The sequence below is a fragment of the Ziziphus jujuba genome, chromosome 4 (assembly GCF_031755915.1).
Source record: "Ziziphus jujuba cultivar Dongzao chromosome 4, ASM3175591v1".
NCBI classification, from domain to species: Eukaryota; Viridiplantae; Streptophyta; class Magnoliopsida; order Rosales; family Rhamnaceae; genus Ziziphus; species Ziziphus jujuba.
Genome location: NC_083382.1, coordinates 485,565 through 500,897, shown reverse-complemented (window position 1 = coordinate 500,897; position 15,333 = coordinate 485,565). Strand labels below are relative to the sequence as shown.

The 15,333-nt window shown below is 33.4% G+C and overlaps 1 non-coding gene across 1 annotated transcript; it reads right to left on the bottom strand.

The window, feature by feature from the left end:
* Positions 1-12,881: 12,881 nt before the first annotated feature.
* Positions 12,882-12,955, bottom strand: TRNAW-CCA (transfer RNA tryptophan (anticodon CCA)). Its single transcript has one exon. It is a non-coding gene; the product is annotated as a tRNA-Trp (tRNA).
* Positions 12,956-15,333: the final 2,378 nt, after the last annotated feature.

Below are 15,333 nucleotides of genomic sequence, written 5' to 3'. Positions count from 1 at the left end.
CTTGGTTTGCCTAGGTCAAGGACAAATAAGGATTCAATATTTGTTGTAGTAGATAGGTTTCCTAAGATGGCACATTTTATTACATGTAATAAAATTGATGATGCATCCAATGTTGCTAATTTATTTTTCAAGGAAATTGTGAGATTGCATTGAATGCCAAGAACTATTGTTTCGGATAGAGATGCTAAATTCTTAAGTTATTTTTGGAAAAAATTGTGGGCTAATTTAGGTACTAAGCTTTTATTTTCAAGCACTTGCCACCCACAAACTGATGGGCAAACCGAAGTTGTGAATAGAACCTTGTCTGCTTTGTTACGTGCTTTAATTAGTAGAAATTTGAGAACTTGGGAAGAATGTTTGCCACGTTTTGAATTTGCTTATAATAGGTCTTTACACTCAGCGACTAAATATACACCATTTGAAATTGTTTATGGTTTTAATCCTTTGACTCCATTAGATCTAACACTGATACGAACCTAGGACGACTTGCTCCTAAACCCGTATTATATTAGCCCGGATCTCAATTAAGTTGAAGTTCTAATGGAACGGACCTCAACCCCTAACCAACCTATGGTTAGAAACCTTGGTATAATGTAGACGCCATAATAGGGGATGAAAAACCTATTGATAAGTCAAGCTAAAACAACCAATTCTCTAATGGTGTTTTAGGTGTTCTCAAAGAACAAAGAGATAATTAATCTCACTAGTATTTTCTCAATCAAATCAAAGTTGTATTCTTATTGAAAAATAAGCCTTTAAATAGGCTTTGAAAGAAACAAAATAAACCCTAAAAACCCTTGGAAAAACTGGCCACACAATGAAGAATTCTAGCTTGGCCGAACCTTTCCTTTTCCTAAACTAATTAATTAATTCCCTTATTTTCAGTTAGGAATTAATTAATTTAAAAAAAATAATAAAATAAAAACTTTCCTAAACTTATTTGTTCAATAAGTAAATAAGTACAAATCCAAAATTAAGGATAGTTTCCTAAAACAAAACGTAAAAACAAATTAGGAAACTAAATATGGTAATTTTTGGCTATATTGATAATGACCCTTCTTTGACCTAATTGGACTCCAAATCAGCTTCATTGGTCTTTTTGGAATGCTAAATAAGCTTATTATGAAGTTCCTCACGTTGCCCTTGCTTAGAAATATGAGAAAAGGCTAATACAGTAAAATACAGTAAAGCCAGCAAGGAATACAACAAATTTGGCCTTTCTTCCCCTTGTGCGCAAACCACCATGTTGTTCGTCTTTGAAGCTACTTTGGATGGTTTCTATGACTCATCCACCATATGAATTGAACCCATAAGAATGGGGATCCAATTCATACAACATGACCTCCATATTGGCACTAAAAACATCACCCAGGCCCGTTTTGGCTTCTATTGCTTGTATGAGTAAAACAGGCCTTGCTTCTTTAGATATGGGCAACCCCTCTTAATTATGACTCATTCCTTGTATAAAGACAGTGAGACTGTGATTGAATTTCTTGGCTTGGGCTCTAGTGATCGGCCCCACCTTCATTTGTATTGGATCAGCACCCCAGCGGGTTGTCGGTTGAGCGGTCTCGGGTGGATTCGCATCAAACACCTTTACCTTTGAGTGAGTGTGCTAATCTAGATGGAAAACAAAAAACTGATTTTGTAAAAGAGATTCATGAGAAGACAAAGGAAAATATTGAGAGGAGGACCGAGCAATATGCAAAGGTGGCTAATTAAGGCCGAAAACCAATGGTCTTTGAACTTGGAGATTGGGTGTGGCTGCATTTGAGGAAATAAAGATTTCCGAAACAAAGGAAATCAAAACTCATGCCGAGGGGTGATGGACCTTTTCAAGTTTTGGAAAGGATAAACGACAATGCCTACAAACTTGATCTACCGGGTGAGTATAATGTTAGTGTCACCTTCAATGTTGCTGATTTGTCTCCGTTTGCTGCAGGTGATGACTTTGATTTAAGGGCAAATCCTTTTCAAGAGGAGGGGACTGATACGAATCCGCCCGAGCTCACACAACCGACAACTCACTGGGGTACTAAGCCGATACGGATGAAGACTGGACCGATCACTAGGGCTCAAGCTAAGAGGTTTAAGGACAACCTTGCTTCCTTTATCCAGAAAGTAATTTATTCTCAAAAGGGCTTGTCCATACTTGAAGATAAAAGACCTGTTTTAAGCATCCAAGTGGTGGAGGGTGTTACATCGGACATCCATACATCGAATATTTTATATCGGACACCCATACTTCGGACATCTGACATAACTTAGTTCGGACATCAGGTAGACATAAGTTAGCTCGAACAGACATAAGTTAGCTCGGACATCAGAAATAAGTCAGCTTAGTTGTCAAACTAGTTAACTCGTTTTCTAATTTGCATTTGACTTTTTTTGGGTTTTTATTTATTTATTTGCTAGACAAATAAGTTTAGGAAAGTTATTATTTTATTATTTTCATTGTAAATTGATTAATTCCTACTTCAAAATAAGGGAATTAATTAATCCAAATTAGATTAGGAAAGGATGTGAAATTAGGCAATGTCCTTTTAGGGTTTTATTTTGTTCATTCAAAGCCTATTTAAAGGCTTATTTTCAATGAGAAAGGAAGCTTGAATTTTATACAGAAATTATTTGTGAGATTGAATTCTTTTTGGTCTTTTGAACACCTAAAATACCATTAGTGAATGAGTGTTTTAGTTTGACTTATCAATAGGCCTTCCATCACCTATTGTGGCGTCTTCATTATATACCAAGGTTTCTAATCACAGGTTGGTTAGGGGTCAAGGTGACCATTAAAACTTGAACATAATTAGATCCGGGCTAATATAATACGGGTTTAGGAGCAGGTTGTCCTACGTTCATATCAGGTAAGGATTTTTGCATTATTTTTACTAACATGACGGATTAAAGAATGAGAAGAGGAGGTGATGCATTAAGTAATATTGAAGAAGAATCCATGGGATTCAAAGGAGATTCTAGAGCAACGGATAGTGGAGGTGAACCTGCTAAGAAATATATCCATCAATTCTGATTCTTTATTTTTCTATTGATTCTTTTCTGATCGAGATGTATGGATCCATGGGTCTATGCGTCTATATAGATCCTGTTAATGGATTAACGAAAATGTGCAAAGTTCTGTTTCCCTTTACCATTCTATGAGTCTTTTCCTTTTTGCATGGCATCGCCACTCCCTTTGGTAGCATCTGCGAATTCAAAACTTAATTTGAAAACATATTTCGATGCGAACATTTTTGGGATGCCCCTTATAACCAACAAATGGTAAGTGCTTTTCCTTGTGTGGATCCCATTTTAATGGGCACTTGATGGATTGATTCGCCTACACGTCTTACTTTTACTGCTATATCGGGAGTTACTCCACATATTGTTTGATGTAAAATAGATAGTGGATTTGTTTCTGTCTTTTCTTGAATCTTTTTCATGGCTCAACAGGTGATTTGATAAGCCAATGATTTTTTTCCGTGTTTCAGAATACGGTTAACCAACATCTTAACTAATCGATTACGATAAATTGGATCGAATTTTGCAGTTTTTTCTTCTGCAATTCCTCAATGTGAGATGAGCATGAAAGGGGTTCAAGAATCGGTTTTCCTTTTATAAGGGCTAAAATAATTTATTTTGGCTTTTTGACCCCATATTGTAAGGTGGATCTCGAAAGATATGAAAGATCTCCCTCTAAGCAGTACATACAACTTTCATCGAATACTGCTTTCCACAGAATTCTATATGTATCTATGAGATCGAGTATGGAATTCTATATACTCACTTTAAATTGAGTATCCGTTCCCTTCCTTTTCCTGCTAGGATTGGAAATCTTGTATTTACATTAGGATTGGTGTATTTTTTTTATTTTTGTATTATATATTTTAATTATGATTTTTTTAATTATTTTTTTATTTTATATATTATTATATGTTGCCGTTTCGAATCATGGATCGAGTCGAGTATCACAATTTCTTTTACCCGTCCTGTTTATTATCCCTTTCATTATGTGTTTGAATAGAAACTAATTAGTAGGCGAGATTTTACAAAAAAAGGTTCTTCATATTCGTACAAGAAAACAACTTTTTCTTTTTTCGATGTGAATTTGACATAACATGGATGAACTTGCTATTTACTATTTATAATTAAAGAAAAAAAACCTTTTTCAATTATTTGAATTGAAAAAAGATTTCACCTTATTTTATCATATATAGAGATAAGATACTCCGGATTCTCGCATGGGATAATCACTTTTTTTTTTTTTCAGTATATACTTGTTATTAGTTAATAATCCTAGCGATTGGGTTTATATGCTTATTCTGATTCTAAATTCTAATCAGAATATTCAAATGATTTTTATCCAATAACTATTCATTTATTGTATTTTCATGTAAATAGGGGCAAGAAAGCTCTATGGAAAAATGTCGATTTGATTTGATGTTGTTTAGGAGGGGGTTAGAACATAGGTGCGGGTTAAGTAAATCAATGGATAGTTTTGGTGGTTCTATTGAAAATGAAAATACCAGTGTAAATAAAGATCTGATTATAAATCATATGAATAAAAAAATTCCTAATGGGATTGAGAGTAACAATTATAGTTATGGTAATGTTGATCATTTAGTCGGCGTTAGGAGGTACATTTGAAATTTCATATATGATCAAACTTTTTTCTTTAGGGATAGTAATAGGGACCATTACTCCATATATTTTGACATTGAAAATCAAATTTTTTAGACTGACACATATCGATCTTTTCTAAGTGCACCAAAAAGTTCTTTTTATAGTTATCAGAATTCTAATCATCCGAATAATGTATCTAAGAGTGACGATCCTCAGTATTATCGTTACATGTATGATACTAAATACAATTGGAATAATCACATTACTAGTTGCATTGACAGTTATCTTCGTTCTCAAATCAGTACCGATCGTTATATTTTAAGTAGTGGTGTCAATTCGAATGATAGTTACATTTATAGTTACGTTCATGGCAAAAGCGATAAGAGTAGTAAAAGCAGGAGTTCCAGTATATGAACTAGTACGGATGATAGTGCAAAAACTCTAAGAAAAAGAGAGTTCGAGAGAGCTCTAACTGAAATAAGAAAAAGAAAAAGGGATTTAGAGAGAGCTCTAACTCAAGTAAAAGAAAAAAAATTAAAATTAAATAAAATTTTAAAAGAAAACAAATTAAAGAAAGCTCTAGTTGAAATAACAGAAAGAAAAAATGATTTAGCATTTTGTCTAAATCAAATACAAATAAGAGACAGAAAAAGTGATTTAGAGACAACTAAAAAATACAAATATTTGTGGGTGCTATGTGAAAATTGTTATGGATTAAATTATAAACAATTTTTTAAATTTCAAATGAATATTTATGAACATTGTGGACTTCATTTGAAGTTGACTAGTTTAGATAGAATCAAAAGTTCGGTTGATCCAGGTAGTTAGAAGCCTCTAGATGAAGACATGGTCTCTAGGGATCCTATAAAATTTCATTCACTAGAGGAAGCTTATAAAGATCATATTGATTTTAATCAAAGAACGACATGATTAACTTATGCTGTTCAAATAGGCATAGGTCGACTAAATGTATTCCTGTAGCAATCAGGGTTATAGATTTTAAGTTTATGGGGGGTAGTATGGGGGGTAGTAAGGGATTGGTAGTGGGCGAGAAAATCACACGTTTGATCGAACATGCTACCAATAATTTTTTACCTCTTTTTCTAGTGTGTGCTGCTGGAGGAGCACGTATGCAAGAAGGAAGTTCGAGCTTGATGCAAATGGCTAAAATATCTACTGCATTATATTATTATCAATCAAATAATAACTTATTCTATGTGTCATTCCTTTCATCTCCTGGTATGTTGGGATATATCATTATTGCCAAACCAAATGCCTACATTGCATTTGCGGGTAAAAGAGTAATTGAACAAACATTGAATAAGACAATACCCGAGGGTGCACAAGCAGCTGAATATTTATTCCGTGAGGGCTTATTTGATCCAATCGTACCACATAAGCCTTTAAAAGGCGTTCTAAGTGAGTTATTTTAGCTCCATGCTTTTTTTCCTTTGAATCGAAAAATGAAATAAAAAATAAAATTAAGGATAGCCATATATCCTTATCCTTAATTTAATATTTAATAAATTATTAAATTTAATAAATTCAAAAATTTATTACTTGTTTTAAATTTATTACTTGTTTTGTGGTAATTAAGTAGTTATTTAGTTTATAGGAAGCAAAGTCAAAATTCCAAAACTGAATTTTTCTTTGGTAACATAAGATTAAATTGGAAAAAGAATCATGTGGATGCCTTTTTTTTGGTTGATAGCCCTGATTACTAATCAGATCAGGAAATCTCTATCAAATAAAATAAAAAGAGTGAATTCTATCTTTTTTGTCCGTGAAATTGGGCGGGGGGGTCCTGCATCTTTCTATATCCCTCAAGAATCCCCATTTTTACTAAGAATCTTTTTTGTTGGATCGTATTATAACGAATTTTTTTGTGAAGGTAAAAATAAAATTGAAGAATAATAAAAATAAATAATGAACATAATAAAAAAGTGAATTATCATACATATATTGCATGTAGAAAGATGAATAAGCCCATTTATTTACTTATTTTATTTACATATTTACACTTTTGATTTACATTAATTATATTATATACGTACTTAGTATATTCTGGTCTATTATATGCCTTAGAGGCTTATAATATTTTCTTTTTTTATTTAATATATATTATATTAAATATATATATATATATTAGTCTATAGACTCTTATATCATAGACTCCTTAGTATATCCTTATTTTATTATCTTATTATATTATATCCTAGTATATATACATTATATACCCTTTATTAATAATTAATATTAATTAGTGTATATACTAATAGGATAATTATTGTATGAATTATAAGATATCTTTGTAACAGTTAAAAGATTAATATAACAATAAATAACAGGTACAAATCAAATATTAAATCGAGGTACCCATTCTATGACAATTCTTAATACCTTACCCTCTATTTTTGTGCCTTTAGTGGGCTTAGTTTTTCCAACAATTGCAATGGTTTCTTTATCTCTTCATGTTCAAATAAACAAAATTTTTTAAATATGATGGGGCAAAATCTTATCTATTTTTTTTTCAAGACTTACGTGAATCATAGCATGGATATCTATTTATTAGAATATGGTATAACATGTGGCTTCTTCCTAGCATAAGCTCATATGAATGTGTAAACATGATATATGAGTAACTGGATTAGAGCTATTTTCAAATGGATCGATATCAGGCTGAATTTTTGAAATGTAAAGTCAATATATGTATGTGGATATCTATAGGATATCATATGAAAGGGATGTTCGTAGTTTTAGTTTAGATCTAGGCAATTCAATGAATTACTCCTAAATGTTCACATCACAACAGTGCTAGTTGATGGGAGTTACTTCGGAAACAAAAAAATGAAAGTAAATTTTTTTTTTTGGTTATTCCTCAATTCCAATAAAATGCAACTAGTTCTAGTATAGCATGAGTTGGCGATCAGACCGTATATGGATAGAACTTATAGTGGGGTCTCGAAAAATGAGTAATTTTTGCTGGCCTTTATCCTTTTTTAGGTTCATTAGGATTTTTATTGGTTGGAACTTCCAGTTATTTTGGTAGGAATTTTATATCTTTAGTTCCCTATCAGCAAATAAATTTTTTTTTTCCATAAAGGATCATGGTTGTTTCTATGGAATCGCAGGTCTTTTCATTAGTTCCTATTTGTGGTGCACAATTTCATGGAATGTGTTAGAGATTCATGGCATTGTTAGCCATGAACACACCAAACCCGAGACCAAGCAAGGTGCCTTGGCTGATGGTCACTTTCATGTTTGCGTTTGCAATGATAGAGGAATACTCGAAAACACATTTACCAAAGCCTCACTGCGGAATCTACAAAGAAACAATCCAATTGATCAAAATGCAGAATGAGAATCGTATGAATACATTTTTCATTTCTTGACAAATATAATCTCTTTCCTTATTCTAAGCGGTTATTCTACTCTAGGTAATGATGAACTTGTTATTCTTAACTCTTGGGTTCAAGAATTCCTATATAACTTAAGCAACATAATAAAAGCGTTTTCTATTCTTTTGTTAATTGATTTATGTATAGGATTCCATTCGCCACATGGTTAGGAACTAATGATTGGCTCTGTCTATAAACATTTTGGATTTGCTCATAATGATCAAATTATATCAGGTCTTGTTTCTACTTTTCTAGTCATTTTAGATACCATTTTTAAATATTGGATCTTTCATTATTTAAATCGTGTATCTCCGTCACTTGTAGTCATTTATCATCAATGAATGACTAAAAAACGATTGATCAATTCAATTATAATGCTTATTACTTTGTCCATATGCAACCCATTCAAAATTGTACTTATTCTTTCTACCCATATGGGGGCTTCCTTTAATGTTCCAGTAAAATTATTTCAATAAATAGCATAATCATAGATAGGGAACTATACTAGCGACTTATTTAACTTTATTGTAGAACCTTTCAGGATCAATGATTGGACCATGCAAACTAGAAATACCTTTTCTTGGATAAAGGAAGAGATTACTCAATCTATTTCTATCTTGCTCATGATATATATAATAACTTAGGCACCCATTTCAAATGCATATCCCATTTTTGCACAGCAGGTTTATGAAAATCCACAGGAAGCGACCGACGGTATTGTATGTGCCAATTGCCATTTAGCCAATAAGCTCATGGATATCGAGGCACAAGTGGTACTTCCTGATATTGTATTTGAAGTAGATATTCGAATTCCTTATGATCTGCAACTAAAACAAGTTCTTGCTAATGGTAGAAAAGGAGCTTTGAATGTAGGGGCTGTTCTTATTTTACCTGCGGGGTTTGAATTAGCCCTTCCCGATTGTATTTTGCTCGAGATTAATGAAAGATAGGCAATCTATCTTTTCAGAGCTATCATCCCACTAAAAACAGTTTCTTGTGATAGGTCTTGTTCCTAGTCAGTAATATAGTGAAATCACCTTTCCTATTATTTCTCCTAGTAAGAAAGATATGCAATTCTTAAAATATCCCATCTATGTAGGCAGCAATAGGGGATGGGGTTCGATTTATCCCAATGGAAGCAAGAATAACAATAATGTTTATAATGCTACAGCGTCGGGTATAGTAACCAAAATCATATGAAAAGAAAAAAGGGGATATGAAATAACCATAGTGGATGCATCGGATGGACGTCAAGTGGTTGATATTATCCCTCTAAGATGAGAACTTCTTATTTTAGAGGGAGAATCCATCAAACTTGATCAACTAGTAACGAGCAATCCTAATGTGGGTGAATTTGGTAAGGGGGATGGGGAAATAGTACTTCAAGATCCATTACACATCCAAGGAATTTTGCTCTTCTTGGTATCTGTTATTTTGGTACAAATATTTTTTTTTTCTTAAAAAGAAACAGTTTGAGAAGGTTCAATTGTTCGAAATGAATTTCTAGATTTGAAGATTTATCCACACCAAGCTTTAAAAAGAATCCAACTTTTATCGCCAGTTATGTTATGTTATGTAATTATGGAGGATAAAAAAAGTTCTGAAAAGCTTCTTGTTTTTTTCTACCTGAGTTTGGGAATTGAATTACTTGGATCACACTCCTATATGTATATTGTGAAGAAGACTGTTTGAGTTTACTCCCCTCTTCTTTATTTCTTTGTTTTTTCAATCCAATTTGAAGCGGTATGATTATGTCAATATTGTCCGATTTCAACGTCATAGAATGAATCAATAGTTTCTATTTGATTGGATACTAAAATTAAGCGATAAATAAGTGTAGCATAGAAACCAAACTATAAGAGAAATGAGAGGAACATAAGTAGTGATAGTGGACAAACAAAAAATATAGGAAACTATAGTGAGCAAATAGAACTTCTTCAATGAACTTGTAAATCTTATTAAAAACAACGTAGATATAATTGCGGTTGTGTCGTCCACAAAGAGGAAACAGAGTGATTCTTTCGTATTTTTGAAAGTATCGCTGGATACTATCGAGGAACAGATTTTCTGAATCAAGTAATGAAGTGAGTTTTCCAAAAACATCATAAAAAAATGAAACGGAGTTTTTTGAAACATCGGAAAAAGTGATCCATTTTTTTTACCATTTAGACGAATAAACTATTATGATTATTTAGAACTCAATGGGCCTACCCCCTCTTTCTTTCTCTGATTTGAGGGGGCATCATTGAGTTCTTACGCTTTCATATAATGTTTACATCTTGGTTCATCTGATTACTAAAGGGATGAACCTAATCCAGAATATGAACCATAAATGAAAATACCGATTAAACCTATCACAAGAATACCAATTACAGTACCTATTAGCCAAAGAGGAATCCTTCCGATAGTATTGGCCATTTTTCCTACTTTCCTCCACATTTCATCAGGGGGTCATGCTAGAGACATAAACAGCCATATATAATTATAAGATTATATCCTTTCGAATGAGATAAGAGAATTCATACTATATCTTTACTATTCTCTTTTCTTTCTTTTAATTGAACCAATAATTGGAAAATAAAACAGCAAGAACAAAAATGCGTAATAACCCCCAGTAGAGACTAGTACGATTCAATTCAACATTTTGTTTGTTTGGGTTTGATTGTGTCATAGCTCTATGATTCGAATTATATTTATCATTGGATGAACTGCATTGCTGATATTGACCCCAAAAAAGAAACGGTAGGTACAGCTAGTCCGTGAACAGCTAACCATAGCACTCTAAAAAGTGGATGGGTTCTATCTATACTCATTGGGGCCTCATAAAAAGATTTACTAAATTCATCAAGTTGTTCCAAAGGATCAAAATGGCCAGTTCTTAATGGAATTCCTTTTCGGCTTTCTATAAAATACTCGTTTGGACGAGGGCTTCCAAATACATCGTAAGCTAAACCAGTGTTGACGAATAGCCAACTCATAATGAATAGGGAAGGTATAGTAATGCTATGAATGACTCAGTATCAAATACTGGTAATAATATCAGCAAAAGAACGTTCTCCTGTGCTTCCAGACATGTTAAGCGCCATATATTCTTGTACTGTCAAAGGGGGATCGATTCCTTAAAAGTTGAAATCAGCAAATTTCCATTTATGAAAATCAAATCTTTTCTTTGTGAGATCATCAATATTGTACCAAGGGTGTCTTTAAAGTAGACTGAGTCAGTATAGCTATCCTTCTTTTGACACAGCAATGAAATTTCATAATCCGTATCAAAATGAAGTGTTAGAAAATTTCTTTCTTCTTTTCTTATTGCTTGTCCATGTAGAATTATATACTATTCAATAGAAAATATGTCAAATTCCTGTAGTACTCTAGTAGTACTTGTAATATAAGGGTTTTCTCTATTATTGGCTTTGGGCTCGAAATTGAGGATCAGGTAAAATGTGAATGTGATGGTTTCTTGGTTTCCAATAATTTATGAAAGAGATTATTGTATTCTCATGATTCAATTAGATGTTCCATTTTAAAAAATACTTTTTTGATTGGAGAAAATGTTTTTTATTGGAATTGTTTTTTCATTTTAAGGAATTGGTTAGTCATCCAATAACAAGTAACAATAGTAGATAGTATGCAATGAAAGTACAAAGAAAAAAATAAAAACAAATACTCGCGATATACACATTGGTGTTGTATTAGACCCAAAAGAAGGGGTCGTTCTTGATCTAATTACAAGGATGGGGTTGTGTAATATGGAAAGACAAAATGTAAAGCCCCATTTCGAGTGATCTGATCATACGAGACTTTTTTTCTTTTCATTCGATAGATTATGTGAATGAACCTACTATTGAATCTAATAAGTTCAATTTCAACTTAAAGTAAATATAAATAAAAGGCATTTTCATTATGAAATAAGGTTACTTATCATTCTAAAAAAAAAAAGAAAGGATTCGTCGATACAGTAAAAAAAGATCAAACTAGAAATAATTTTCTCCTTTTTTTTCCATAGTCATTCAAAGAAAGTTTATTGCTTTAATATTAATAATAAAATATTTATAATAATAATTAATATTTTATATCTATATACTCTAGATATTTACTTGACTCAAGAGTTGCTCAAGGAATCTGTTGATTCCAACTTCCAGGAGGGTTAGATGCCCCAGATGATGAATTGATTTATTACCTATGTTACTCTATTTTTGTCACTACCGTCTATAATTATAATAATTAATGAATCAAAAACTTTCAATTGAATTTATCATTTCAATCGGTATTTTTGCTTATCCTCGTATATTTCAAAAACGGAAACTTAGGGAAGTACTTTATAAACATATGTATAGAAAAAACATATTGTATTTAAATTTATCCTCTTCATGCTTACTATAGGTAGTTATTTTGGTTTTCCACTAGCAGCTTTGACTATAACCTTAGCCCCATTTATTGGTCTAAACAAGATACGATTATTTGAAACTAATTGCATGAACCATTCCTAAAAAAACCCTTCTGTGGTAGTTCATATATTTTATAGTTCCTTACCCTGTCAATTTCCAGTTCTTGATCATTGAGATTCATAGGTAATACGGATTAATATTTAAGGATTGAATATATATATTTTCTCCATTCAAAGAAATTGAAATGATTGAAGTTTTTCTATTTGGAATTGTCTTAGGTCTAATTCTTATTACTTTGGCTGGATTATTTGTAATTGCATATTTACAATACAAACATGGTGACCTTTGATTAATTAACATCTCATTTTTTTGATAGACCTCCTACTTTCTTTTTCTTTAATCTACAAGAGGTCAAATTAAGATTGCTGCTCAAGTATTTTAGTGTAATTTACAACCAAACAAATAAGAAAAATGGAATCGCACTCTGTAGGATTTGAACCTATGACATCGTGTTTTGGAGACCCATGTTCTACCGAACTGAACTAAGAGCGCTTTATTATAACAAAAATAATTTTGTGACCCAATTTGTCTTGCATGTATATACTATCATAAAAAAATATAATAAAATTAGAGATTGATTTTGTATATCCAAGTTTAATCAATTTCAATTGATCTCTCGTTATTACCCATAAGTAATAGGTAGGGATGACAGGATTTGAACCCGTGACATTTTGTAGCCAAAACAAACATGCTACCAAGCTACGCTACATCCCTTTCAATTGGCCTACAGTGTCATTGTAGAGAATCTCTTTCATGTTTTCCACATCTTTATTTCTTGCATTAATATACACAAACTATCTTGCTATTTCTTCTTTTTTGTCTCATATATCATATATCATATAATAATAAAATACGTATATTATATATGTATTAAATAAAGATAAAACCCGACATAAGATAAAAAAAAAAAGAATATTTTTTGGGAATTCTCAGGTAGAAGTAAAAAGGGATTTATTTTTTTGTTTTAAGAAAACAAATATTGACTATCTACTGTACTAACTACTGTAGTGAATCGTTGTACATTTCAAGTCAAGTTGTACATTTCAATTTGAATTAGGGATTCTATGTACAAATACAAATGGTTAGTTGTTAACTACATATACACATTGAGTCATATATGTATTACCATTATGTAATACATTACCTTTTCTTAATAATGAGAAACAATTTGAAAGAAGCGAGTCGACCACTCGAACTGCTGGTTTGAGAACTAAAAATAAATAACTCGTGAATTGAATCAAAATAATATTCAAATCCGAACTCAAACATGAATTTACATTTTGCGATGACGCAGCAGGAGGCCCTAGCTACACCGGACGTCGTGACAGGTACATTGAATATATTCGGTAATGATGCATTGGAACTTATAGACCCAGGAGCAACACATTCATTCATCTCAAAGGAATTCGTCACTCGGGTCGGTATGACCCCTACTCCTTTAGGATGTCTAGTGGAGATAGCCACTCCTGCAGGAGAATCCTTGTGGCCTAGCCAGTTAATCAAGGAATGTTTCTTCTGCATCGAAGATCAAGTGATGGAGGCGGACTTGATCCTGTTGGATCTGTCCGGGCTTGATGTAATTTTGGGCATGGATTGGTTGGCAAGGAACCATGCATCTGTAGATTGTTTCAGCAAAGAAGTCACATTCAGGAGGCCAGGGTTGCTAGAAGTAGTATTCCGTGGAGGAGTTGGAAGGCCCTTACCGAGGTTGATATCTACCCTTACTGCCAAGAAGCTACTGAATAAAGGTTGCCAGGGGTATTTGGCTCATGTGGTAGATACCCGAGTAAGTGGGGTCAGGTTGGAAGACATGCCCGTTGTGAGGGATTTCCCGGATGTATTTCCTGAGGAGTTACCAGGATTGCCTCCGGAGAGGGAAGTTGACTTTCCCATTGACTTAATTCCGGGCACCATGCCTATTTCTCTACCACCGTATCAGATGGCTCCAGTGGAGTTAAGGGAGCTAAAGGTCCAATTGTAAGATTTGGTAGATAAGGGGTTTATTAGACCAAGTATATCGCCGTGGGGAGCCCCAGTTTTGTTTGTAAAGAAGAAGGATGGTAGTCTAAGGCTGTGTATAGACTACCGACAACTTAATAAGGTCACCATCCCTAAACGCTATCTGTTGCCAAGGATAGATGATCTATTTGACCAACTCCAAGGTGCCAAGGTGTTCTCCAAGATTGACTTGAGGTCGGGGTACCATCAGTTAAGGATCCGAGAGTCGGACATTCCTAAGACTGCCTTTAGGACGAGGTACGGACATTACGAATTCCTAGTGATGTCGTTCGGACTCACCAATGCCCCAGCAGCTTTCATGGACTTGATGAATAGGGTGTTTCGTCCGTACTTGGATCGTTTTGTCATTGTATTTATCGATGACATTCTGATATATTCAAGGAGCCGAGAAGAGCACACGAGACATTTGAAGAGAGTGCTCCAAACTCTAAGGCAACATTAGCTATATGCTAAGTTTGACAAGTGTGAATTCTGGTTGAATCAAGTGGGTTTTCTCGGACATATCGTGTCGGCAGAAGGTATCTATGTGGACCCTGATAAGGTAAAGGCAGTGTTGAGTTGGGAGCGCCCTACCACTGTGAGGGAGGTATGAAGTTTTCTTGGCTTAGCGGGTTACTACCGTCGTTTTATTGAAAGGTTTTCAAGGATTGCCGGGCTGCTTCATAGATTGACCCGAAAGGATGTTGGATTTAGTTAGACGGACAGGTGTGAACAGAGTTTTCAGGAGTTGAAGCAAAAGTTGACATCCACACCTGTTTTAACTTTACCTGATGGGAATGAAGGTTTTGAAGTTTATTGTGATGCATCCCATCAAGGGTTGGGTTGCGTGCTAATGCAGAATCAAAGGGTGG